General features: G+C 43.3%; 1 protein-coding gene and 2 pseudogenes across 1 annotated transcript in view; 1 reads left to right on the top strand and 2 right to left on the bottom strand.

Moving 5' to 3' along the window:
* LOC138173106 (zinc finger protein 850-like) overlaps nucleotides 1-27,663 on the top strand; it is a 784,878-nt pseudogene that overhangs the window by 103,236 nt on the left and 653,979 nt on the right.
* LOC138173092 (zinc finger protein 420-like) overlaps nucleotides 1-27,663 on the bottom strand; it is a 436,800-nt gene that overhangs the window by 39,617 nt on the left and 369,520 nt on the right. The window lies entirely within an intron of this gene.
* Nucleotides 14,084-26,825, bottom strand: LOC138173115 (mitochondrial dynamics protein MID51-like; annotated as a pseudogene).

Genomic DNA, 27,663 nt, shown 5'->3' with positions numbered 1-27,663 from the left:
TAAATTACTGTGACCTAGGGGTGGATGGTGTTTGTATTTCTCTTACTCCCTAGGGATGATAGGCTCCCTGAAGATGTGACAAACTGGGATACAATGATTCAAGTATATCTGTAGGGGTGGTTCCTACATCCTTCTTCATTCTGATATTAAGTAACTTTTCTTGCTACATTTTATAAAAGCTCTATAATCGGAGTACCATCTATTCTTCTAAAATCTATTCCAACTCTCAATAGAGCAATAAACGATTCCTTTCTTGTCAGTTTCTCTTGTCTTTGAATCCATGTAATAGTAATGGCATTTAAAGATTCCCCTGTATTGGCTTGGTTTTTGGTTTTTGGTGTTAAAACCCAGAGCTTGTTAATCCCACTTGTGGGATGGATTTGACGTGAAAAGAGAGTCCTGAACTGGGAGGAGCGGGTGGTAAATTTGGAGAGACACAAGAGAGAGGCAGAAGAACTTTTTGGAAGCAGCACCCTCATGGAGGCAGAGAGACACTGAGAGGATTGCTGAGGGCCACTTTGAATTGCCCAGGACTTGTGAGAGCTGCCAAAGACTGAGGCGACATGGCTGTTATGCTGGTACTTTGTCTGTCTATTTTGATGTTGTTTTGCCAGATCTGTCCACTGGTGAAAGACAGTCCTGTTGTTGCAGGAATCTGGGAACCTTTCTGTTGGTTCAGAGCTACTAAGACTGTCCTGCAGACAGAGAGTGAATACTGTCCACTGGTGAAGGACAGTGCTGTTGTTGCAGGGGTCTGGGAACCTTGCTGTTGGTTCCAAAGCCCTGAAGAAGGATTTTCTTGTTGTATGTTTACAGAAATCCTGGGAGAGGGTTGTGTTTTCAGGGGTCCTAGGACTGTTCTGCAGACAGAGAAAGAATTAATGAAGAGACTGGCAATGTATCTTGTGGCCTTGCTAAGCTTTGTCTCCCCAGGAACAAAGATTGCTGAGAACTTGCCTAGTGTCAAGATGAAGAAAAGACCTCCATTTGGGTATTAAGTGCTGTGCTTAAACTTGTTGTAACTCTGGGGTAGATTCAATTGTGATCCAGGGGTGGGGAACTTTTGACCTTTATGTGTTCTATGATTGAACAAATGAATATACTTTACTTATGATTGAAAACTAATCTCCATTTGAGAAGAGAGGCTTTGTGATGGACTAAATGAAGGTATAGCCTAGGGGTGGAGTAGTATTGAGAAGAGGGACTTTGTAATTGATTGAATGAATGTAAGTAAATGCTGTATTTTGAATGATGTCAAATTTTGATTCCCTCTGCTCTTAATTTGTCACTGAATAAAATGGAGAGCACTTATGCTGGTATTTTGAACCTTGGGAAGTTGCCTTTGCTTGGCATTATATTACAATCCACTGGTTATTTACTCTTCTTTCTTGAGGAAATTTATCTTTTCCCCATTACCCTAAGTCACTTCACTGTGAAATCTTATCCAGCACCTCCAAAAGAATGTGCCCTATTTCCTCAATTAAAAGAGTCAGAATTAGTTGCTTATAAGCAGGAGGAGCCATCTTCACTACAAGATTTCTATGAGGAACAGCTAAGGGGCTAATGTGATATGCACTTATATCTCCAACCATCATAGCAGTTTTTATTACCTTATCCTTTAGCTTTCTCATACAGTCTCTAAGCAAGTACCAGGGTCTATCTCCACCAGGCCACATAGAGTCAGTAGGATATTGCTTATTGCATTCCCTTCACAGCTACAGTTAACAGATGAGTTGTGTTGTTACTTCCTTACATATGCTAATCCCTAAAATCTTGCTGTGCAAAAGGATTCTGACCAATATCTATGAATTTCAAGCAATCCCCACAATCTACCCATACTCCTCAGGCCCCTTGATCACTGATTCTCACCATCCAACACCCTAACTATTCTCCCATCCTTAGGGTGAATTGACTTAATAAACCAGTAGCCTCTTGTTGAGTTAAATACTCACTTATCAACCTGAACTCTGTTTAGCCCTGGTGGTTCTACTGCTTTCTTCTTAGTATGGGGCAAACTTCTGCAGCAGAAGCCTCCTTATCTAAATTTGTTCTATTCTCCTTCTACACATTGTCCTGGCAATCACTAGGACAACTATGTCCAGGATGTAGAATAGCTGCAGGCACATTCCTTTTGTTACTTATTTGCTTCCTTTTAGCTAAATTAACAGTAGCTTATTCTTCTACCCCCTGAGACCCTCCAGCTTGCTCTTCTGAAGGAGAACACTAACACTGTGGCACAGAAAAATTCTCACACAAACCAGTCAATTCCCTTTTCTTCTGAGCTTTCTCCTCTAGCAGCTTATCTCTGCTTCTACACATAAGACAATAACTTGTTAACAAGGCCCAGCCTCTCCTACAATGCCCTGCCAATTCTTTCCCTGGTTCTATTGGTATTCCTTGCAAACATCTTTCCAAATTTCTGGGTTCTCCCTTATGTAGCCTCATTTCCCACTTTTCACAGAGCCCTGTGCTTTTAGCCTATTCTCTTGCAAGGGAAGAATAAGGTAAATCTTCCCATCCTGGGATATTCATTTCTCTCTCGAAAGCCCTCCTGCCTCCAAATAGAGGTATGATATTGTGTGATCCCATTCTCACTGCAAAATACAATGCCAACCCAATATTCACAGTACCTGCAGTGGCTAAAGATAATCTGGTGTAGTTGTATATCACAAAATTTAACAGTCTTTCCACGTGAAGGACAGAGCCAAAACATTTATTCAAAAACCAGAAAGCCAAATTCATCATAGCAACCAAGAAATTGGTACACATAACCAATGCAGGGAAACACCAACATTCCAAAGTCTTCCCTCTGTCAGGCCTTCAAAACAAAATAGATCCAGGTAAGCAAGAATTCCCCTCTCTCACTCATGCTAGGTACTCAGCCTCCTTCCTGCTCCACCCTTCCTGTTTTACCCTTTCAGCAAGCTCCTCCCCCTGTGGGCTCTATGTGATTACATTTGGCCTGTTAAGGGCAAGGAAGGTCTTCAAATTCTTTTAGGCCTTTTAAAGGGCAGGGAAGATCTTCAAATCCCCATTACTATTTCATGGGACCCCATACAAAGCTACCAAGAGAGATATTACAACAAAGTTTGAAGAAAATGGAATATATTATTTTTCGTACTTATTGATAGGTGAACAATTTATGAATATGTAAGTTAGAGAGCAGTGTGAGGTAGAAAATAGACTAATTTGATTACATAAAATTAGAAAGGCTTTGTACAAATTAATGTAGCCACAATCAGAAGGAAGTCAGAATTCTGGAGAAAAATTTATAGACAGATTCTCAGATAAAGGTCTCATATCTCAAATGTATAAAGAAGTTTGTCAAATTTATAAATTGTGGTTCATTTCCCCACTGATGCATTATCAAAGGATATGAAAAGGCCATTTTCTGATGAAATCAAAACAATTTACAATCCTACAAAAATTCTCTAAATCTTTGATTAGAAAATATATATTAAAACAACAACCTTGAAATATCATTTTAGATCTATCAGATTGGCTAAAATGACTCAAGGGGAAAGCAAAAAATGTTGGAAGGGATGTAAAAAAATTGGCATAAAATTTATTGTTGGTGAAACTTTAATTCAGCTGATTATCTTAGATTTTAAAAAATCATTTTCCCCCTCTATCCATTGGACATTCTAGACTGATTTCATTCAGAGAGAAGAATGAGGCAATAAGGATCCAATTATATTTAATTCTTATTCTTACAGCTCCTAAACATATCTCTGTAATGCCACATTTTAAGTGCATTTTGCATTAAGGTCTGATCTAGTCATAGATGGTCAGACTTCCCAATTATCTTCCTGAGAGAGCACATGTGACTTTAAAGAAGCCCACATTCTAATTCAGATTAAGAGAAATGTGCTAACCCCACTGACTGCATTTCTGAACAACCTCCATTCTGAAGCTAAGCAGAACTCAGTTTCCCTGTGAATTACTTGCTTTCCTGGAAATCTCCATGTTGCCTCTTCCTTGCTGTCCCCCTCCCACCTCCTAAAGTCCCAAATCTTTCCTCCGGTAAGGAATCAGGTGGTAGTGATGGGCAGGAGGAGCTCTTAGAGCTGGCCAGCCTGGTGGGTGGTGGCCCAGGTGCAATGAGAGCCCTGGGGTGAAGTTTGGGGCCTGGGGGGAGTGTCTAGGGCAGGAGAGGGCTCATCCCAGTGGCCAAGGCATTCCAGGTGAGGGAGGGCTGGTCTTGGGGAGGAGAGGGAGGCAGGGTCCTGAGCTCCTGGTGCTGGGAGTGATTGGAGGAAAGGGCCCATCCTGTAGCCTCAGAGGCTGGGCAGAGGGTGGGAAGACCCTCCCCAAGGCGGCTGGCTGAAAACAGGAACTTGGGCTGAGACTGGACTGCTTTCTTCCTTCCCTTCTAGTCCTGATCTCTCTGTCTTCCTCCCTCAGAGCTGAGATCAGGCTGGCTTCTCTTGGACCTGAGATCTCTGCCTTCTGGACCACAGCTCTGTGCCTGCAGGTCCCAAGTAGGTCTGAGCCAGCCCCTCACAGACCTGATGGCTCCCCTGGCTGTCCCTGCCTTTGGGTCTCATCCTCCTCCTCTGACCACATGGTGAGAGCCTTTCAGGTGCCCCTGGAGCAATCTTCCTTCCCAGGCCTGGCTACAGAACAAGCTTCCCTCCCTTCATTCTTTTCCAGACTCCCAATCACTTCCCAAATGTCCATAATCACCTTCCCTAGGCTTAAGATTGGGTCACCCTTTCTTTTCCAAAACTCAAATCTTACCCATAGGACCCAGGAGTCCCGTCTCCCTGCCCCCAGATTTTGGTTAGAGACTCAGTTGTTCTGCCTTCAGACCAAGCCCCCTGTAAAGACTCAAAGTTCTGCCTGCCCTGAGGGCCCCACTTTGGACATAGGAGCCAAAGCTTCTTTTTGTTCCTCTCACCTGGACCCGCAGCCCCTGGGCTGCTTCCCCATCATATCCCAGGCACTGTTTCCCTGTGTCTGGTCTCCCTTGAGTGATTCCAGGCCTAAGCTCCCCCAGAGGCTCCCAGGAGTCCTCTTTAGCTCCTAGTTAGACCCCAGGACACAGCCCTCCAGATTTCCCAGGCTCAGTATGCCCCTGGAGCTCTTCTGTCACTGCAGTGTCCCTGAGCTTCCTGCCATGAGTTGGGTTAGAATGTCTTCCTCCCAGCCCCAACCTGTGCTCCACTTTCCCAGGCCTTCTGCTTACCTGCCTCCTCTTTTTTCTTTTTTTTTGCTTTTTTGGAGGAGGGAAGGTAGGGCTATTGGGGTTAAGTGACTTGCCCAAGGCCACATGGCTAGTTTTTGTGTTGTGTCTGAGGCTGGATTTGAACTCAGGTCCTCCTGACTCCAGAGCCAGTGGTCTATTCACTATGCCACCTAGCCACTCCTATGCCCCCTCTTTTTTCAGGGCCTTCAGGCCCCCTATCAGGGCGCTGAATTCCAGACTGGATTTGGTCTCCCATACTCAGGCTTCCCCTGGTCATTTCCTATTGGCTCCATCCCGGAGCCCTCCCCATTCCTAAGCTTTCCTCCTCCCTATATGTAATAGTAATGGAATTTAAAGATCCCCCTGTATTGGCTTGGCTTTTGGATTGATTGTGTTAAAACCCAGAGCTTGTGAATCCCACTTGTGGGATGAACTTGTTGATGTGAAAAGAGAGGGCTGAACTGGGGGGAGCTGGTGATGTAAATTTAGAGAGACAAAAGAAAAGAGAGAGGCAGAAGAATTTTTTGGAAGCAGCATCTTGGAGGCAGAGAGAGACAGAGAGGATTGCTGAGGGCCAGTTTGAATGCCCAGGACTTTTGAGAGCTGCCAAGGACTGAGGAGACATGGCTGTTATGCTGGTACTTTGTCTGTCTGTTTTGATGTTGTTTTGCCAGATTTGTCCACTGGTGAAGGACAGTGCTGTTGTTGCAGAGGTCTTGGAACCTTGCTGTTGGTTCAGAAGCCCTGAAGAAGGATTTTCTTGTTGTATGTTTACAGAAATCCTGGAAGGGGGTTTTGCTAATGTTTTCAGGGGTCCTAGGACTGTTCTGCAGACAGAGAATGAATTAATGAAGACACTGGCGATGTATCTTGTGGCCTTGCTAAGCTTTGTCTCCCCAGGAACAAAGATTGCTGAGAACTTGCCTCAGTCAAGATGAAGAAAAGACCTCTCTTTGGATATTAAGTGCTGTGCTTAAGCTTGTTGTAACTCTGGGGGTAGATTCAATTGTGATCCAAGGGTGGGGAACTTTTGACTTTTTTGTGCTCTGTGATCGAACAAATGAATGTACTTTACTAATGATTGGAAACTAATCTCCATTTGAGAAGAGCGGTTTTGTGGTTGACTAAATGAATGTACTGCTTAGGGGTGGAATAGTATTGAGAAGAGGGACTTTGTGATTGATTAAATGAATGTAATGTCCAGGGGTGGGGTAGTATTTGATTGAATTACACTTGGTAAAGGCTGTATTTTGAATGATGTTATATTTTGATTTTCTCTGTTCTTAATTTGTCACTGAATAAAATGGAGAGCACCTATGCTGGTATTTTGAACCTTGGGAAGTTGCCTTTGCTTGGCATTACACTATATCAAGCAGTCAGTCTTATTGTCTAGATAATGTATGTGTGTTAGTTGGTGGGAGGAAGTGCAGGGAGGGCAGAGGACCAGGTGCGAGGAGAGCTCTAAGTCAGGAGCCACTGAGGCTCTGACTGGTCTCATCCCACCTGGGATCCCGGGCCCCTTCTGCCTCTTGGTTCTCTGGGGGAGAATGGGATATGGAAAGGGGACAGAAGAGAAGGAGCAGGAGATGGAGGGAAGGAGTCTTCCTGTTTAGACTAGCTTTGTTTCCAAACAGGCCCTGCCTGCTTTCTCCCTCCCTCTGTATGTTGGGGTCTCCCCCCTGAGGGCAGAACCAAGGTCTTTGTATCTCCTATGGGACCTCTCTCTCTGTAAATCCCTGCAGGCCAGCCTTCTGTCCAGGATGAGAAAGGAAGGGCCTCTGCCCCTCTGGGATCCTTCAGCCTTCCCAGCTCAGGCTGCAGAGGACCAAGGCCTGGCCCAAGCAGGGGGCCTGGAGCCAGAGGGAATGGCCCCTGGGAGCTGCAGACCCCCAGCCCAGGTGAGTGCACTGTCCTCAGACGGGGCCAACATCAGCCAAAGGGACTCTTTCCATAGATCTAGAGGATGGTCTCTGAGGCCTAAGGATTGTTTCATTGCCAAGACAGGCAGGAAATGGAAACAGTATCAACAACACTGCCCTGCTCTCTCTTCTGTGTTTTACACTGATCCATTAAACCTTTGGCATCTTGTTCCCCCAAACCCCCCCCCCCACTTCTGCCCTCCTGTGTCTATTTTTTAAGCTCCCCTTCATGACTCCGGAGACACAAAGATGGCCACATCACTCATCCCTCTCTGTCCTGTCCGGGTCTGTCTCTGCTCCCTTTATACATGCCTCACACCCCCTCCCCACCCATCCCTGGCACTTCTCCCCTCCTCTGTCTCTTGTCACTGAGCTCTCCCTGGTACCAACTGGAGGGCCAGGAAACCCCTTCCCTGAGTCTTGCCTGGCCGGGCAGGAGCAGAGCCCTAAAGGCTCCCCCAGCCCTTATCCTTTGCCCTGCTGTGGGCAGAGCAGAAATTGCCCTCCTGGGGATGCTCACATCCTCCTCCCTGAGGCCACAGGGGCCTTCCCAGGTCTCTCTGAATCCCTCCCCTTCACCAGGCCTTAGGTTTAGTTCACAAGCATTTAGAAAGCTGCTCCTCTGTGCCAGGCCCTGTTCAAAACTTCCGAGGTCAGAGAGGAGGGAAAAAGCATTCCCTGCCCTCAGGGAGCTGCTGGTCTAATGGGGGAGACGCCTGTCAGCTGCTGTGCCAGACAAGCTCTGTACAATATGGATGGGGGTCCCCCAAAAGGGAAGGCTGGGGGAGTTTGGGGACCAAGAAAATCTTTTTTTTTCTGAAGGTGAGATTTTAGCTGAGAAAGTGGAGGGAGCCAGGAGGCTCTGGTGAGGGGGGGAACGACACTCCAAGAATGAGAGACAGCCATTGGGAAGGCCCCGAGTCAGGGGATGGAGGGCCTTGGTCAAGGATCAGCCAAGAGTCTGGGTCAGAGAGGAGGGGGAGGGGAGGAAGGCACAAGGAGTGATTTGGGGCTGGTCACAGGGTGTCTCCTGTGTGCAACAAGCCTTGCAAATATGATCTCTTTCCATCTTGTTGCAAGAATTGTCAGGGCCCTTGCTAGGGACAGCCTGAATCAGCCAGCACAGGATACAGCCAGAGGGACACACTGACCTTTGTGGGTGTAATGGAAATGCAGATTTGGAAGATCTTCCCTGCCCCTAGGCTAAAGTGCACCTGAAGCCTGGGGTGGGAGGCTTGTTTTTCAGTAGATACTTCTTGATTGGCCAGTGAGTCAATAAGGTTGTTACATTCTCTGAGCCAGGAGAAGGCTATATAAGCCCTGATGTGTAGCTTTGTTTTGGGGGCTCACTTTGAGAAGTGTTCTGTGATTTGATCTGTATTCTGAAAAGCCGTTGTCCAGAGCCCCCCCGGCTTTGAAAAACCCAGATGTGGAAACCCAGATGTTGACTGGGTATGGATGTAATGGTTGGACAGTTTGAAATCTGTCTACTAGATCTGTTTGTCTTGATAATTCTGCCTGTATACTTTGAAGTTAGGGGTGCTGACCTTTTTCCCCTGAACTAGGTAAATGATACATCTATGACTGATTAAAGTAAGCTTGTTAGCCCATTTTGAGTTGCTTTCCTTTAACAAAGCAGATCCAAGAACCTGGGTGAGCAGCAACCCTGAGGACACTTAGGGTGCTTGCTGCTACAGTGGGTGCCCTTGTATGGCCCACACCTTCAGTTCCATAGAAGTAACACACACACACACACACACACACACACACTCTCACATACCTGAGTATGTGTGCACACACACATATAGCTGAGAATTAATGTATGTGTGTGTGAGTGTGTGTGTATGTGCATGTGTGATTGTGTGTGTTTGTTTATCCTGTCTTCCTGAGCTACCAGTGCCAGAGAGTCAAAATAACTTGGAATGAGACCAAATAGAACCATTAAGCAGAAAAAGGTACAAAATGGTAGGGTTTCTCTGCCAAAAACTAGCTTCAGGTGTTCACCAGCCCTCAGCAGAGCTGTTTGGACCAGGCCAAAGAAAAGAGTACCTTCTTTAGCTGTTAGTTAATTAGCATTTATGAAGGGCCTTCCCTTGTTAGAGAGAAAATAGGGAAAGGGCTGAGTTTGGGGAACTGTTCAAAGTCCTGGGAGTTTTCTTTTCCAGTGGAGGAAAGAGGGATATGGAAGGAGACACTCAGTTCTTTTCAAAGAGGCATAAGACTCAAAGGCAAAGAATTATGATAGGCATAATGAGTGACTCATTTTGTCCCCAGATCCACTTTTGATCATCTTCACAACTTATGGTAGGCATTCTTATTGTCTCTATTTCATAGTTCAGGAAACTGAGGCAAGCAGGTTCAATGACTTACCAGGGTCACACAACTAATAAGTGTCTGGGGTTGGATTTGAACTTAGATCTTCATGATCTTGTGCCATTTTCTAGCTCCCCCAACATTCTCTAAGTGTTATCATTTTCCCACAACTCCTCCAACATTGACTGCTACCATTTTAAAAAAATCATTTTTGTCAGTTTTACAGAGTATGAGATGAAACCTCAGTGTTGTTTTGGTTTATCTTTCTCTTATTAGTGGTTTGGAGCATTTTTTATTTCTGTGGTTGGGAATACTTGGCAGCTTTTCTTTTGATAATTTTTTGCTTATATCCTTTGACCATTTAGCTATTGGGAAATGACTGTGAGTCTTATGTTTGTTGATTGTTTATATATCTTGGACACCAAACCCTTACCACAGAAATTTTAAACCAGAGTTTTTGGTTTTGGTTCCTTTTTCATCTTTTCTATCCTACCTGTACCTGTGAAAGGTACATGATCTATGGCTCTTCTAATTTTTTTAAATAAAATAATCTTTAATATTAAGGTCACACATCCACATAGAAGGGTCAGCTATGGGGCACAGTGCGTAGAAGCACAGGTCTGGAGTCAGGAAGACCTGAGTTCAAATTTGGCCTCAGACACTTACCAGATGTATGAACCTGGGCAAGTTACTTAGTCCTGTTTGCCTCATTTCCTCATCTGTAAAATGAGCTGGAGAAGGAAACTGCAAAGCATTCCAGTGTCTTTTCCAGGAAAACCCCAAATAGGATTACACAAAGTGGGACCTGACTGAAAGAACTGAACAAGAAAGTACCATCCCCGTGGATGGATGGTAGAGTATAGTGTAAGATGCTGGTCGAAGCCTCATTTCCTCCCTGACTTTCTAGTTTCTTCAGCAGTTTTTTAAAAACCCAATAGCTCCTTTTCCCCAAGGTAGCTTGCTTTCCACTTTATCAAACACTGGCTTCCTGGGTTCTGTTGTTTCTGCATCTCTCTTGTTTAGTCTCTTCACTGATTTATCTCTCTGTTATTTTACCAAAGTCAGGCAGCTTTGATGACGGCTGCTTTATGAAATAATCTGAATTCAGGAAGTGTTGTTTCATCTTTGTCCTTACTTCTTTTCATAACTTCCTTTCCTCTTGCAGATCTTTTGTTTTCCCAATGAACGTTGGTGTGATTTTATTTAGCCCTGTAATATGTCCCCTTCCTAATTCTACTGTTGCTGTTGTTCAGTCTTGTCCTACTCATTTGTGAACTCATTTAAAAGGGTTTTCTTGGCAGAGATATTGGAATGGCTTGCCATCTTCCTCTCCACCTCATTTACAGATGAAAAACTGAGGTAAACAGCATTAAATGACTTGTCCAGGGTCACAGAGCAAGTAAGGGTTTGAGGCCAAATTTGAATTCCAGTTTTCTGATTCCAGGTCCAGCATTCTGTCCACTGTGCCACCTAACTGCCCTCATAGTTTTATTAGTATAGCATTAAAAGGGTCAATTATTTTGGCTAGTATTGGCATTTTATTGTGTTGGTTCAACTAAAACATGAGCACCAAATATTCCTCCAGCTGTTTAGGTCATACATCACGTCTCTAAGAATTGCTTTGTACTTGAATCTAGACAGTTGTGCTGTGCTTTGGGGCTGCTGATCCCCAAATACTGTATGTGGATTTTACTTATTTGGAATGGGGTTTCTCTTTTTGTTATTCTTTCTTGTATTTTATTATTATTACTATATTATTACTCTAATAGAAATTCTATTGATTTTGAGGACTTACCCTGTAACTAGAGGTTTGCTTAAGCTATCGATTTTCTCAATATCTTTGCTGACTTTCCAAGTAAACTTTCATATCATCAGCAAACAGGGATCATGAGTTTTCTCTTTTATCTATCTGCATTCCTTTCTCTCCTCTATTGCTATGACTAACATTTCCAGAATTATATCAAATGATAGTGGAGAGGGGAGGTAACATTGCTTCCCTTCCAGATTTACTGAAAAGGGCTCTAATGTGTTTCCATTTCATGTGTACTTGCTTTTAGTTTTAGGTAAATGTTTTAATGACATTGAAGAAAGTCCCACTATGCCAATACTTTTTATTGTGTTTTTAGCATAAAAGAGTGTTTTACTTTGTCAAAGGCTTTTTCTCCCTCTCTTTAGATGACCATGTGGTTTGGGATGTTTTGGTTTTAAATCTTTTTTTTTTTTTTTAATTTTGCTTTTTGGAGGGGGGAAGGCAGGGCAATTGGGGTTAAGTGACTTGCCCTAGGTCACACGGCTAGTTTTTTGTGTTAAGTGTCTGAAGCCAAATTTGAATTCAGGTCCCCTTGACTCCAGGGCTGATACACTATTGACTGCACCACCTAGCTGCCCCTTGGTTTTAAATATGATTAATTATGTTTCCTAATATTGAAGTATCCTGGCATCCTTGGTATAAATCCTATTTGATTATAATGAATTATTTTTTAAATAATTTACTGTAGTAATTTTTAAAAATGATATTTTATTTTTTCCCAATTACATTTAAAACAATTTGAACTGTTCATTGTTTTGAGCTCTAAATTCTATCCCTTGTTCCCTCCCTTCCTGAGATGGTAAGAAATCGATATAGGTCATATATGTGCAATCTTGTACAACATTTCCATATTAGTCATTTTATGGAAGAAAATTTGAACTAAAAAATAAAGAAAGTGAAAAGTAGCATGCTTTGGCCTTCATTCATACACCTTCACTTCTTTTATCAGTTCACGTCAGCCTTTCCAGGTTGTTCTGAAATTCTCCAGCTGGTCTTCTGTAGCTGTATTGATGATTTCCAGTTTAAAATTTTTGAAACCATTTTTAATCAGTGATACTGGCTTCTAGTTTACTTGTCTTTTATCTTTCCCTGGTTTAAGTATTACTTCTAAGTAATACTTCTTCTAAGCAAAAGCAAGGTGGAATTTTTGTTGTTTTTCTTTTTGGAGTTCAGTTTCCTAGGCTCAGGCTAAATCATAAACATCTTAAGGATTGATTTCCTTTGAACCCTGATAATTCACAGCTTTGCTGTGTCACATAGGTTTTGTGCCTACTGGCTCTGAGCCAATCAGGGGCCAAGCCTTTGTTATGTATTCTGAGAGGTTGTCATTTTGCTCTGGGGGTTTGCTCATAAGAAGGGTCTTTGGATTTCCTGATTGAGACTCTGAGTAGTCATATGTTCAGAGCCCTCCAACTACTTAGATGTCTGTGCTCCCTCAATACATTGATGTATGTAAAGTATATAGCAATATTGCTATGTTCAGGCAGTTGTAGCCCTGTCTGTTGGTCTTTGTGCTAATTTCTCTGCTTGCATTTTTTTGTTTGTTTTTTTTTTGTAAGACACAATGACAATATGTATTAAACTCCCCCCCTCCCCACCCCCAGAATGACTTTACATTGCAATAAAGAGTGCATTTATAGCAGCGGGCAACAATGGGGCGGGGGGGAGAGTCTTTTCCCCTTCCCTCCATCATTTGGCCCTCCAAGGCCCTTCTCTCCCCCCAGGTGCTGACAGGTATACAAGACACAGGGAAGGCATATGCGTGTTCTGGCAGCCTCTGGCCCAAAGCGGGTTGGGGCATTCCTTGAATGCTCCTCTCTCCTTTTCCAAAGGCAAACTGAGGTTTCAAGGAGGCAGGCCTAGCCCCTTCTGAGAAAAGATGCTAAGAAGGGGATGCAGCACTAACATGGAGCCAGGAGGGGTCCTCTGGGTGTCCCTGTGAAGGCACCTCAGCAAGCAGTCTGGCCTCCTCCCACCAGCCACCCACTCTGTCCCTGGCCCAGGCTAGACTGCTATAGATAGCAAGGCCAGGAAGATACAGCAAGCCCAGTGATGTGTGATGCCTGAGCTGCCTCTTCTGAACCCCTCCTAGTTAAGGCCAACTCTGGAGAAGTGAGGAGCTTGCCCTTGGAAAGCAATGGAGGAGACGGCTAGCACAGGCCACCTGAGCACTAAGGCACCGAGCTCACTCTGTACCTCCAGGCTCCTCCCCTCCTCTTCCTCCTCCTCCACAGCCAGCCCTCCCCAGAGGGAGGGGCGACTGAAGCAAACATTCCCATCCAAGGTGCTCTAGGCCTCTCCCAATCCCTCTGACTGGCCAGATGAGGGAGGCGGTAGGAGGGGCAGGCCCACCTGCAAGCCTGCAGAGTCTGCCTCTGTTGCCAGGAGGGCAGCTCCTAGGCCAGCCCAGTACCCAACCCGCAGACCCTAGACACTCACTTGCCATGCACAATGCATTTCATAAAGATTTACTCATTGCTACAGAGCAACATTCAGTTATGAGACAGTATCTTGATCAAGCAGACATGTTCCAGGGAAAGGAACCAGATGGACAAAAGGGCAATAGTGAAAGACACACAAAAAGAGGTTAAGAGTAGGGCCAGACTGGACAGCTGAGGAGGTGAGCTTGACACAAGTCATCAAGTAACCTATCAGCTTGGGCTCCCCTTCCTCCCCACCCTTCTTGATGCACTTTATGGAAGTTGGCCTCTCTGGAGGGAGAGTGAAAAAAACTGGGGGCACAGTGCTTGGTGAGAGGAGAAAAAAAGAAAAAGGAGAGCAGGGCAAGAAAAGGCCATTCTAGTTGGCAGGTAGTGACCTAGGCAATGACCAGCAAGACTGGAGGCACCAAGGAACCCAATAAGGGGCCACCTTGGTAGCAGAACCTGGAGGGTGTTTCTAACCATCTTCAAGGCCTGACCACCTAATACCAGCACGGCTTTCCACTCCATTACGTCTGCAGCAGGACTTCTGGCTCAGACAATGAGCAATAAAGGGTGTACCCCAATTCATCTATTTCTCCAGGAGTAAGCTCTGAAAATAGGTTCACCTTGGGGTTCAAGGCACTAAGCAGGACTCTAGCCTCCAGGTAGCCAATCAAGGCCCTAAGTGTCTACAGAAAGCGGTCAGCAAGCATGTCCTAAGACCAATCAGCCTCCTCTTGGGCCAGGTGCAGAATGACATTGGTGAGCTGACTGGCAGTGAGATGGCCCAAGGCCGGGCTGGACTTGCATATAGCCTTGAGGATCTTGAGGCAGAGTGCTGGACAGCCCCCGTCACCCTGGTCCAGTGCCTGGAGGCAGGCAGTCTCTGCAGGACGCAGGCTCAGCCTCCACAGGTTATCATACTGAGCCAGGTGGTGAGGCCTGGCCACGAGGACCGTGTTCCCAGGGATCACCGAGGGCAGAAAGTCAATGATGAGATGCCGGTCTTGCTCATACTGCACTTCCAGTGTCAAGGCCTCAGGGGGTGCAGCTGGGCGGATCACACAGTCTAAGAGGGACCCAAAGGCTGGCCAGTTAATGGAGCCTGCCATGACCTTCTCAAATGTCTCTGCCACAGCCTTGGGCAAGAGGTAACTGCCAACCACACAGCGGTCCCAGTAACTGCTGCCCCGGGGAAAGTACTCTGGGTTCTCACAACACACCAGGAAGAAGCCCAGCACATTCATGATGTGTCCTTCCCAGGAATGCAGGACCACAGGTTCTACTCCAAGACCAGAGGCACAATGAGCCCGATATGGTCAGCAGTCACAACCTGCAGGTCATCGTAAAGGCCGCGGCTCAGTTACGTGTCTCTCAGCAGCATGTCAGGCAGCTTGGCTTGGAGGAAGTCCTGCAGCTCAGCACATATATCCCCAAGCTGCCTGCTTGTCCCAGGCCTGCTCACAGGGGCGGTGGGGGGGGGGAGAGGGTGGCTGCCCACTTCCGATAATAGGCAAAAAGCTTCTCCTGCAGGGACAGGCGGAGCCGTGACTTCTTCAAGTCTACCTGGCTCTTCTTGGTGGCTGCTTTGGGTCGGGGGGGCGGGGGGGGGCAGAAGCCATCTGTGGCAAAGGCTGAGGGGTCAGTGGGCAGAGTCTGCAGGGACCTGCTCAAACACCTGGTCTTCATGTCCTGCTGCAGTAATTGGGACGATCCCATCCAGCTCGGCTCCTCCCAGCTTCTTTTCCCTGAATGGCTCAGGCAGGTGGGGCTGCTGGGGGCACTGATGACCCAGCCATACATCCTTTTGACAGCCAAGGTGGCAATCCCCAGCATAGCAGCTCCACGCACCCCCAGCATCAGCCGGGCATTGGACAGCGCTGGAGTTGGGAGGACCTGAGTTCAGTTCCGGCCTCAGACACTTAACACCCACACACAAAAAACTAGCCTTGTAACATTGAGCAAGTTACTTAACTCCAATTGCCCTCCAAAAGGGGGGGGGGAAGAATTATTGGTCTACCAGAAAGCCACAAGGAAAAAATAAAGCCTGGACAACATCCTCCAAGAAATTATCAAAGAAAACTTCCCTGAGTTCCTAGAACCAAGGGTAAAATAGTTATCAAAAGAATTCACTGGACACCTGAAAGTGATCCCAAATTGAAAACTCCAAGAAATATCATAGCCAAATTCCATAATTATCAAGTCAAGGAGAACATACTGCAAGCAGCCAGAAAGAAACAATTCAAATATCATAAAACTACTGTCAGGATCACACAGGACCTAGCAGGTTCCTACATTAAAAGACCAGAGGGATTGGAATATGATATTTCATAAGGCAAAAGAGCTTTGACTGCAACCATTATCCACAAAACTGAGCATAATCTTTCAGGCAAGGAGATGGTCATTCAATGAAATAAGGGGCTTCCAGAACTTCCTGATGAAAAAGCCAGAGCTCAGTGGAAAATTTGAGTGCCAAATACAAGACTCAAGAGAGACATAAAAGGGTAAACAAGGAAAACACACATGCACAAACACACACACTCACAGATCTTGTGATTCATTAAGATCAGACTTTTTACATCTGTATATGGGAAGCTGATACCTGTCAATATTGAGAATTGTATAATTATCATGACATTTAAAAGGGATATACATAGATAAAGGGTGTGGGTATAAATGAACAAATCTGAGAATAAAAAACCTTATTAACGGATACAAAGGGATTGTAATGAGAGAAAAGGAAAGGAGGAGGCAGAAAAGGGTAAATTATGCCACACAAAGAGGCATAAAAACATACTATAGTAGAGGGAAAGAAGGGAGGGAGAGAAACGTTATTCGAACTTTGCTCTCATTGGTTTTGGTTCAAGGAAGGAATAGCATAATCAGTTAAACATAGAATTCTAATGTGAAAAGACACAAAATCTCATTATAGTAGAGGGAAAGGAGGGAGGGAGAGGAGCACTGTATGAAATTTTCTTTCATCAGATTGGGTTCAAGGAGGGAATAACATATTTCACTAAGTATAAAAATCTATTGTGCCCTACAAGCAGTAGGAAGGGAAAGGGGAAAAAAGGTAGGGGTGGTTAGAAGGGAGGGAAGAAGTAGTAAGGGGGAAGGGTAGGTAAAGGGAGGGGTTGCATAGGGAGGGAATACTGAGGGAGTCAGTGGTCAAAAGAAAAAGTCTTATGGAGGGGAAGAGAGAAGGGAGGAAAAAAAGCATAAACAGGGGAGGGAAGAGGATGGAGGGAAAGACACAGATAGTAATCATAACTGAATGTGAATGGGATGAACTCTCCTATAAAACAGAGGTAGATAGCAGAATGGATTAAAAACCATAATCCTATATTATGCTGTCTACAAGAAGCATATTTAAAACAAGGGGATACACACAGGGTAAAGGTAAAAGGCTGGAGTAGAATATATTATACTTCATCTAAAGTAAAAAAGAAATCAGGGGTAGTAATCCTTATCTCAGATAAAGCAAAAGCAAAAATAGATCTAATTAAAAGAGATAAGGAAGGAACCTATATCCTGCCAAAAGGCACCATTGAGAATGAAGCAATATCATTACTAAACAGATATGTACCAAGCGGTATAGCATCCAAACTCCTAAAGGAGAAATTAATGGAGTTAGAGGAAGAAATGGATAGCAAACCTATACTAGTGGGGTCCTCAATCTCCCTCTCTCTGAACTTGATAAATCTAACCTCAAAATAAACAAGAAAGAAGTTAAGGAGGTAAATAGAATTTTAGAGGAGGTAGGTATGATAGACCCCTGCAGAAAATTGAGTGGGGATTAAAAGCAATATACCTTCTTCTCAGTGTTACATGGCACATATGCAAAAATTGACTATGTACTAGGGCATAAAAACCTCACAATTCAGTGCAGAAAGGCAGAAATATTAAATGCATCCTTCTCAGAGCATGATGCAATAAAAATTATATGTAATAAAAGGCCATGGAAGGATAGACTAAAAACTAATTGGAAGCTAAATATATTAATCCTAAAGAATGGGCAGGCCAAACAAGAAATTATAGAAATTATCAGTAACTTAATTCAAGAGAATGACAATAATGAGACAATATACCAAAACTTGTGGGGTGCAGCAAAAGCAGTTCTTAGGGAAAGTTTTATATCTCTGAAGGCATACATAAATAAAGTAGAGAAAACAGAGGTCAATAAATTGGGCATGCAACTGTAAAAGCTAGAAAAAGAACAAATTGTAAATCCCCAATTAAATACTAAATTAGAAATATTGAAAACCAAAGGAGAGATTAATAAAACTGAAATTAAGAAAACTATTGAATTAATAGATAAAATTAAGAGCTGGAAATTTTATGAAAAAAAAAAAACAATAAAATTGACCTCCTCCAATTAATGTAAAAAAATGACACTAGACAAACTGGAGCTACAAAACACACAAAATGACATAGAAAAGCTAACTTCCCACTGAGGACAGCCCCGCAGGCTGGCAGGAAGTGGCCAGCACAGCACTCTGGGAGCCCAGCCCAGCCCTGCTCCAGCCTGAGGTTTTAGCCTTAGGGCAGCCTGACCAACTGCTGGCTGGTGGGACTTCAGATCACCAGCAGCTATGGTGGTTTCCAGAATTATCAACCCATAGATGCCAAGGAAAAAGTGAGAGGTCAGTGCAGTGTCAACTTTGGGACCTGGGAATTTGGGAGTGTGTTCTGACCATTGCCCTGGGGGGGGGGGGGCAAGAAGCAGCTGAGGTGCCCTGGCCATGCAGCCACCCACCTTGTGGCTGCTTCAGAGCTCCTTGTCTGCAGATTGTAGGGGGACCAAGCAACCAGTCTGAGGGGTAATTGCTCTTTAACCTGCTTGGATCTGGATTGTGGTCTATGGTGGAGGTCCTGGGGTGTGTGACCAGCTTGCCAGAGAGTGTGGAGGCTTCAGAGAGGGCACACAACTAATACCTATGGTAGCTGAGAAAACCCCAGCATTTGGGACAAAGTTCCCCTGTCTGGTGGCAGAGTCCTACTGTGGCAAAAAACCAAAAAGTCAAGTAATTGAGTGGCAACATGAGCAGGCAAAGGAGACAAAACAAACAGAGCAATCAACTTCACACTCCTATTTTGGGGACAAAAAGGATCAAAGCATGGAACAGGAGGAAGAAAACAGTGTCAGAACTCCTGGACCAAAAGCTTTCAAGAAAAATATGAACTGGTTACAGTCCATACAGGAGCTTAAGAAAGATTTTGAAAACCAAATAAGAGAAGTGGAGGAAAAATTGGGATGAGAAATGAGAATGATGCAAGAAAATCATGAAAAGAGTCAACAACCTGACTGAAGAAAATAATACCTTAAAAAATAGATGAACTCAGATGGCAAAAGAGGCTCAAAAAGGCAATGAGGAGAAGAATGCCTTAAAAAGTTGAATTTGCCAGATGGAAAAAGAATCTCAAAAGCTCACTGAAGAGAATCATTCCTTCAGAATTAGATTGGAGCATATGGAAGCTAATGACTTTATGAGAAATCAGGATACTATTAAACAGATCCAAACTAATGGAAAAAATAGAAGGCAATGTGAAATATCTCATTGGAAAATCAATTGACCTGGAAAAATAGATCCAGGAGGGATAATTTAAAAATTATTGGGCTACCTTAAAGCTATGATCAAAAAAAGAACCTAGAAATCATCCTTCAAGAAATTCTCAAGGAAAATTGCCCTGATGTTTTAGAACCAGAGGACAAAATAGAGGTTGAAAGAATCCACAGATCACCTCCTGAAAAAGATCCCAAAAAGAAAACTCCTAGGAATATTATAGCCAAATTCCAGAGTACCCAGTTCAAGGAGAATATATTACAAACAGCCAGGAAGAAACAATTTCAATATTGTGGAAACACAATCAGGATAACACTGTATCTGGCACCTTCTACATTGAGGGATTGAAGGGCTTGGAATATGATATTCTGGAGGTCAAAGGAGCTGGGATTAAAACCAAGAATCACCTACCCAGCAAAACTAAGTATCATGTTTCAGGGGAAAATATGGTCATTCAATGGAATAGAAGACTTTCAAGTATTCTTGATGAAAAAACCAGAGTTGAATAGAAAATTTGACATTCAGATACAAGAAGCAAGAGAAGCATGAGAAGGTAAACAGGGAAAAGAAATCATAAGGAACTTATCAAACTTGAAGTATTTACATTCGCTATTTCAATAATCGAAAAACGATAATTGTAACTGATGAAACTTTTCTCAGTATGAGAATAGTTGAAGGGAACATAAATGTATATATATATATATATACATATATACATACATATATGTTTATATAGGAGGATATATGGGCATATGTATACATATGTGAGTGTGTATATATATATGTGTACAGGTATACATAGACAGAGGGCACAGGACCAATTGAATAGGAAGGGATGACAATTAAAAGGTGTAATTGAGAGGTAAGGGAGGAATATAATTAGAGGAGATGGGGAGAGACAGAATGGGGTAAATTATCTCATATAGAAGAGGCAAGGGAAAACTTTTACAATGGAGGGGAAGAACAGGAAGGCAAAAATGGAATGAGTCAACCTTACTCTCATTGAATTTGTCTTAGAGAGGGAATGACATGCACACTAAATAGGGTATCTCACCCTATAAGAGAGTAGGGGGGAAGGGGTTGAGAGGGAGGATGATGGAGGGGAGGGCTAGTTGGGTGGCAGGGAAGTTGGAAGCACATACTATTGAAAAGGGACAGGATCAAAGTAGAGAATAGAACAAGTGGGAGGTGGGATAGGATGGAGGGAAATATAGTGAGTCTTTTACAATATATCTACTATGTTATTGTTTTGCATTAGACACACATGTACAACATATACTGAACTGCTTATCTTCCCAGTAAGGGTGGGTGACAAGGGAGGAAGGGAATGAATCTGGAATTCAAAGTTTTAAAATCAAATGTTTACAAGGAATAGTTTACCTATCAGACTTGTGGAGAGGGAATGACTTTATGATGAAACAGGAATTAGAGAACATTATAAAATGTAAAATGGATAATTTTGACTACATGAAATTGAAAAGTTTCTGTACAAATAAAGCCAATGTAACCAAGATTAAGAGGGAAGTGGGAAATTGGGAAAGAATCTTTACAACCTATGTCTCTGACAAAGGACTCATCTCTAAAATATACAGAGAATTGAGTCAAATGTATAAGAATACAAGTCATTCCCCAATTGATAAATGGTCAAAGGATATGAACAGGCAGTTTTCGGAGAAAGAAATTAAAGCTATCTATAAGCACATGAAGAAATGCTCTAATTCACTATTGATTAGAGAAATGCAAATCAAAACAACTCTGAGGTACCACATCTCACCAGTCAGATTGGCTAAGATGACAAAACAGGAAAATGACAAATGCTGAGAGAGGATGTGGGCAAACTGGAACACTAATGCATTGTTGGTGGAGTTGTGAACTGATCCAGCCTTTCTGGAGAGCAATCTGGAATTATGCCCAAAGGGCTATAAATACTTTCATACCCTTTGATCCAGCAATATCACTCCTAGGGTTATACCCCAAAGAGATCATAGAAATGGGAGAAAGACCCATATGTACAAAAATGTTTATAGCAGCTCTTTTTGTGGTGGCAAAGAATTGGAAATTAAGGGGGTGTCCATCAATTGGGGAATGGCTGAACAAGTTGTGGTATATGCATGTTATGGAATACTATTGCACCATAAGAAACGGGGAGCAGGCGGTCTTCATATTTACCTGGAGAGGCTTAAAAGAACTGATGCTGAATGAGAAGAGTAGAACCAGGAGGAATTTGTACACAATTACAGACACAACGTATGTGTGATGACCAACTTTGATAGACTGGACTCTTCTCAACAATACAGGGATATAAGTCAATCCCAAAAGACGCATGATGGAGAGAAAAACGTGCATCCAGAGAAAGAACTAGAAAGAACTAAATTTATATCCAGGTGGAAGCAAAATACCTGATCTTTTTCGTTCTCTTATTTGATTTTATGTCATCTTTAACATTTTTCATTCCAGCTGGTACAATCCATCCTTATAACCTGACCATTGTATAATGTGAAAGTATTTACAGATCCTATACTTGATAATAAGCCGCCATGGGGGGAAGGGGAGGGAGGGGGACAAAATGTGAAATTCAAGGAATTGTGGAATTGAATCCTGTAAACTAAAAGGAAACAAACAAATTAATAAATTAAAGTTTAAAAAAAATCAAATGTTTAAACATATATATACACACACACATATATATGTATACACACTATTATTAATACTATTTTACAGGGAGAGTATTCTAGACACAGAGATTGTGAGGAATGCCCACAGAGTCAGGAGGTGGAGTATAAACAGAACAGAATGGAGGCCCATACCACTGGATGATGGCATATATGGAGTAAAATTAGGCGAAGAAGATGGGAAGAGTAGGGAAGGGGTAGGTGATTAACATCCATAGAGGGAGTTTTATATTTGATCCTTTTGCTAGGGAGCCACAGGAGGTTGTTGAGTACATGGTGACATGGTCAGTCAAGAACTTCGGGACAATGAACTTTGACAAGTGGGTGTAGGAATAACTGGAGTGGGGGAGACTTGAGGCAAGTGGAGCAACTGGCAGGTTCTTGAAGTACCTCAGGTGTGAGCTGACTGGGGCCTCAACCAAGACAGAGACAGTGTTGGGAGAGAAGGGGGTGTACAGGAGAGATGTTACCAAGGTGAATTTCCAGGAATTTGCAGCAGATTCAATATGGGAGTCAGGAGGGTGAATGTCTGAGAGTCAGGGCCAGAGCTTTGTGGACTCTGAGCAGTTGCTGTGAGTGGGGAGAGGAGGAGCTTTGCCTGAGGTAGCCTGTTCTGCTTTGAAGGCTTGAGAATGTGGTTGTTTAGTACATTAACTATGTGTGCCAACTTCATAACTACTGTGATGGCTTTGATTTTCTGGTTTGGGGACTCAGTTTTCTGGAATTTGAATAAGTGTTCTAGCTTTATTCCCCATGTAGAGAGTCTACATTTTGTGTATATTTTGTGATTAATCACCATATCAGCATATTTTTAGTTACCATAGGCATTGTGAATATTGCATTGTTGATACAAGTGGCCTGAGGAGTATGGGCAGATTGTGGTGATTGCTTGAAATTCATAGATATTGTTCAGAATCCTTCTGTACAGCAAGATTTTAGGGATTAGCATATGCAAGGAGGTAACAACACAACTAACCTTTTAACTTTAGCTGCAGAGGGATGCAATATCCAATATCCTACTGACTCTATGTGGCCTGGTGGAGATAGACCCTGGTACTTGCTTTGAGACTGTATGAGAAAGCTAAAGGAGAAGGTAATAAAAATTGCTATGATGGTTGGAGATATAAGTGCATATCATGTTAACCCCTTAGCAGTTTCTCATAGAAATCTCATAGTGAAGATGGCTCCTCCTGTTTTTAAGCACCTAATTATGATTCTATTAATTAAGGAAATAGGGCACATTCTTTTGGAGGTGCTGGATAAGATTCCATGGTTAAGTGACTTAGGTTAATGGGGAAAATATAAATTTCCTCAAGGAAGAAGAGTAAATAACCAGTGGATTCAAAGACAAGAGAGACTGACAAGAAAGGAATTGTTTCCTGCTCTATTGAGAGCTGGAATAGATTTTAGAAGAATAGATGGTACTTCAATTAAAGGTCTATATAAGATGTACCAAGAAGGATGTGGGAACCACCCATACAGATACTCTTGAATTATTGTATCCAAGTTTGTCACAGCTTCAGGGAACCTATCATCCTTAAGGAGTAGGAGAAAGTACAAACACCATCCACCAGGTGAAGTCTTCTTTTATCTTAACTAGAGACTGACTTCTAGTCATCCTTAAGTCAATTATCCTAAGGTGGTAGCAGAAAGTAAAAACACCATCTATCTCTAGGTCACAATAAATTACAATCTCCTAAGTCAATGCAGAGGGCCCAGATAGGCAGCTCTCCCAGCCCTTGCCTGGATTCACAGGCAGGCAGCTCTCCACTCCTGTTTCACACCTCAGCTTACAGGGGCTGCTCTTCAAAGTTTCTGTTCCTAGGAAGACAAAGCTTAAGGGAGCTACAACAATATTTATACACATTAAGCTTCACATGGCTACAACCATATGTACACACATTGCCAGCACTATCATCTCAACTCGCTTTCTGTCTGACAAAGTAATGCAAATCATGCAACAAAGTTTCAGTCTGAGTAATAAAACACAAGTTAACAGTAAAGACCCAGGAGTTCAGTAACAGCAGTAAAGTCCTCTTTCAGTGCTTCTCTATGATCGGTAAAGACTCTTCCAAGGCTTGTGTATCAGCAGTAAAGTCCTCTTTCACCAGACAGAATGCTTCCTTCTGACAAAGTAATATCAACACACCCAGGATACAGACAGAGTGCCAATGTCACCAGCATGCTCCCTCCCACTTCTGCTTGCTGCCAGCTCATGTTCCAGCTTTTCTCTGCTTTGCTCCTTCCTCTTCCTCTGTTCTTTTTTCTCTCTTTTGGCAAGCTACTCTCACTGTGGACTCCAGGTGATGACCTTAGGTCTATTAAGGTCAGGGAGAGTCTCTAAACACCCTTAGCCTTTTTAAGGGCAACACAGTGTGTCCTGTTTCCAAGAAAGACTTGATAGAATCAAAGAAGATTCTAAAATGCACTTGAATAGCTGAAACCAGTTGAAAGTACTACTTTGCTGGCCCTGACAACAAGGAAGGCTAGTTTAGGCCAAGAGTAACAGAGATTTGGGCCTAGCAATAATGAAAAGCCTTTTCTATCAGGCAAATTCCTCATCAAGTGAGAAGATTTAAGGGCGTTCCCAGAGCCTGTCCCCCATCAAGCTCCCCAAGGAAACTTCAACAAGGAAAAGAGTCCTGAGAAGTGAAGGTGCCTATGACTTTGTTCTTGAGGTTTCCTTGTTTTTGGAAGTTCTCCCCTTCTTGAAGAGATTGCAAAGATATTGGGAATTAATTCAGAGTCTCCTCAAGGTCCTCCAAGGCACAATGGGCACATCAAGGTCATCCTCCAGCCCCTAGGCTCCTTTTCTTTCTCTTCCAACAATGAGTACAGCTTCTTTGAAAGATGGGGAACAATACTGTGGTCCTGGGAGTCATGTGAGTCATGTCTGTAGGAGTACTTTGGGGATGATTTAAGAACTCTATGAGTGAAGAACTCATATAAGAACTCTATAGGTGAAGGGGAGGAAAAAAATCTCTCCTTCATTCTTATTTCCATGAGGTATACAAGTTGGTTTTCTCCCCAATCCAATCAAAATTAGGGAAGTATTAATGGCCTGACTTTCTTGATTGCCATCAGAGAAAGGGGTTGACTTTTAATAAAGGGCAGGCTAGATATAAAAAAAAATTAATATATTAAAAACTCTTCCATAGTAATTATATACCATGATGATTTCAAGTGATGTCAGATTTTGGGTGGAAATAAATGTTGGTCTATGTTTACAAGGAGGGAAAATCTGCCTCTAATACCCTTTCACCCTTTCCTTAACTAGGACTCTCTGTGGTAAAACAACACTCCTATGGCTATTGTGGCCAAGATGAGAGGAGAAAGCCATGAGGAAGAACTGTCTCCAACTCCAGCCTCCCTCCACTCTTGAATTAAGCAAAGACATTGACAACTAGTAAGACTAGTAAGTCTCCCCCTCCATGGACTTTGTTCCTGAGCATCTGTGATTCTGAGTAGAGACAAGGAGTTCACACCTCCTTGTGGCAATTTCCTACCTGTCCAGGGGGAAGAGCTTGGGTTGTGAACAGCTGGGGTATAAATGCAGAGGCAACTGAGGCTGGAAGATAGAGGTCCCATGGAGGAGAATTAAGCAGAAGCCTAGGAGACCAGGAGACCAGGCGGCCAGGCGGCCAGGCCAGCAGCCCAGCAGGCCAGCAGCCCAGCACTCCAGTCGAGCTTCTGGTGGCAGACAAGAGGAAGAGTTGAGGTTCAGCGGTCAGAGAAAGATAATGGAGAATAGCAGCAGCACAGGCAATGGCAGTGAGTTCCCTCCCTTGAGGGAGAATTTTCTTAGTAATTTTGAATTTCCCTGCATCGAACTTATTCCAGATAGCTCCAGGTGCTTGAGCCCTCCCTTCTCAGTTGAACTTTCCTTCTCCTCCATGTACTTAGTTATTTCAATTTAAATGTTGTCTGTCCCCTTAGAATGGGAACTCCCAGAAGGCAGGAACTATTTCAACTAATCATTCCCCAAGCTTTTATCCAGGGCAGATTGTGTTCCTAACAGGAAGATACAAGTAAAGGGCATGAAACAATCCCTACAGGCTTCAAAAGGGAAAGGAGCAAACAGAAAAATAAAGGAAATATGTAATAGATATCATTTCAATAAAGATTGCTAGGTAGGTAGGGCACAGGCAATGAATGGAATTAGAAAAGAGACAAAAGGTAGTGTCTGAGCTGTTTTCCAAAGAAGGAGAGGGACTCTCTGAGGCAGAAATAAGGACGGAGTACATTCCATGCATAGGACAATTCCAGTGCAAAGGCATTGAAATGGGAGATGGACTTTCTTTTGTGAGAAATAGAGAAAAGGCCAGTTGGACTTCATCAAAGAGTGTATGAGGGGAAGTAGTGTCCAGTGAAGCAGAAAAGGTGGGTTAGGACCAGGCTGTGAATGAATTTAAAAGCTAAAGGAAGGAGATCATATTTTATCCTAGCCCAGTGGCGAGAAACATGGTTCAGGAAAATAACTTGGGTATCAATGTGCAGAATGGATTGGAATGAGAAGAGATTTGAGGCAGGGAGGCAATGAGAAGTCTATTATATCAGTCTAACTAAGTTAATGAGGTACTAAGAGTTTGAGCTGGTTTGTTTTACTTTGTGTTTATCAGAGCCTAGCACCTAGTAAGTTTAATAGATTCTTATTGATTGTTGATTGATTGACTGAGAAACTCCCTAAAGGAGTGGTCCTATCCCACCTGATCTCTGCCACTCTGGGGTCTCACACAATTGGCCTTTAGTTTTTGTTTTTCACATGGGCTTGAGGGATTTGGAAACAAGCTCTCAAAGCAATAGATCCTCCCCCAAACTGGTATTGTCACATGCTATGTAGGGTCAGAACCTCTATCTGTCCCCACCTGGTACTGGCCTGAGACCTCACCTTGTTGTCTATCTTCAAAGGCCCATATGCCCTGCTAGTCCTTTCCATTGCAGCCTCTTCTCTATCCTGGGGCTGATCAGGTTCCCTCCATTGTTATTGGAACTCCATCTCAGAGACCTTCTCTGAGGCACTCCATCTCCAACTCTAAGAAATTCTCAGGTTAAGGATATTAGGGACATCCCTGCTTTGGAAGAACAGTAGAATACCAAGAAGCATTTATGTACCTACTCTGGGCCAGGCACCGGTCTAAGTGTTTTTACAAATGTTATCTCACTTGATCTTGACAACAAGCCTGGAAAGGTGCTATTATAATCCCCATTTTACAGATGAGGAAACTGAGGCAGGGAGAAGTTAAGTGCTTTTCCCAGGGTTACATAGCTAGGAAGTGTCTAACGCCATATTTGAACTCAGATCTCCTTGATTTCATGACCAGCCCTCTGTCCACTGTGCCTCCTAGATGACCTCCTTTTGGGGGTTGTCGTTTTAGGGGCAATAGGGAGCCATTGAAAAGATGGTGGCCACAGGTTTATAATGAAACCTATGCCTTTGGAATGTGACTTTGACAACCCTATAGAAGATGGATGGGAAAAGGAAAGAGAAAAGTGGAAGGAGGCCAATTAGGAGGGTATGCCAGTGCTTCAGGGTAGAGATGCCCAAGCCTCGATTTCAATGATAGCCCTGTGAACAGAGAGAATGATAAAGAGATCATGGATCTAGACTGTAAAAGATCTGGGAACTAGGGACATTTATTCTCTATTTTAATCTCTTTCAGACATGGAGCCTAGGACTGAATCCACAGAGGTAACTCCAGCGGACAATGTTTCAGAAGATGAATCGCCCAAGGGGCTGGTAGTTGAAAGACTCATAGGGCAAGGTCTTTGGTACT

Source organism: Petaurus breviceps, unplaced genomic scaffold (genome assembly GCF_028583685.1).
Source record: "Petaurus breviceps papuanus isolate PSGF00001 unplaced genomic scaffold, PetGlider_PUasm1.0 563, whole genome shotgun sequence".
In the NCBI taxonomy this organism is placed as follows: domain Eukaryota; kingdom Metazoa; phylum Chordata; class Mammalia; order Diprotodontia; family Petauridae; genus Petaurus; species Petaurus breviceps.
Note: the sequence above shows the minus strand (reverse complement) of the source record. Positions and strands in the feature narration are given on the sequence as shown.